Raw genomic sequence first — 1052 nt, 5'->3', positions numbered from 1 at the left:
TACCATGTGTGTAATTGGGTATGCTTATATGATTTCTGGCACATTTCCTGTACCTACAATACAAATTTGTGAGCATAGCTTCTGTTGTCAATGCAAAAAACTATTCCTTGTAATGTACATACTCATACTGCATCTTTTGGATTGTTCATTTCTGTTTATCTTGTGCCGATGCTACTTAGTATGTACTCACATCTTCATGCTGGAAGGATAATACTGTAGGTAGACCATTTACTATTTTTTCATTTTTGAATATGGCTAACTCTGCTTCCCCCGGCCCAATCTGCATATCCTCTGTTCTGAGCATAATTTTTTTGCCATATCCTTTTCACACCTGGCATCTGCCATTGTAACTTCATACTGATGTAACATGTGAATCTGTTGGTCCTGCTTATTGTCTTTAAAGAAGTCAATGTACCTACCTATTTTTGTGCTATGTTATTATATTTGATCAGTATCAGTTGTGTCTCTCTTAAGAGACTCCTACCTTTTCTGACTCGAGTTGTTAACAACATTTCCATACTTCTGTTAGCTACAATATTTTTTTATTTGAATTTGGTACTCCATGAGTTTTTACTACTGCTAACATAGAGTATTTGCTACTAGTAAAACAAGGATTTTGTATAGTTTTTACTACTGCTAACACACAGAGTATTTGCTACTAGTAAAACAGGGATTTTGTATGCACTGCTACCTGATGAGTGCTTTCTTTGTACTATTTCACCTTGGCATGCATATGTTTATTTCACCTTAGACGGAAATGAGTGTTATCAAGGAAATGGTTTTAGGTAAACCAGCACATCTCATCAGTCTTTCTTACTCAATGTTATCATCTGCTTGGTTTTAGGTGATGGACTCATTTCCGGTGGTTGTTCTGCTTTAGTTTTCCTGATGTTGTTTCGCGTTGGGTTCTGATTCTCTTTTCTGTTATTGTTTCTGTGGTGATGCAGACTTGTGGTGAAGAAGAGCAAGGCCAAGAAAGACTCCAACAAGCCCAAGCGTCGTCTTACTCCTCATGTGAGCCCCAGATTTGATTTGTTGTTGTGGTTCGATTC

This window comes from Triticum dicoccoides, chromosome 5B (genome assembly GCF_002162155.2).
Source record: "Triticum dicoccoides isolate Atlit2015 ecotype Zavitan chromosome 5B, WEW_v2.0, whole genome shotgun sequence".
Classification (NCBI taxonomy): domain Eukaryota; kingdom Viridiplantae; phylum Streptophyta; class Magnoliopsida; order Poales; family Poaceae; genus Triticum; species Triticum dicoccoides.
This window is presented reverse-complemented; position numbering follows the sequence as displayed.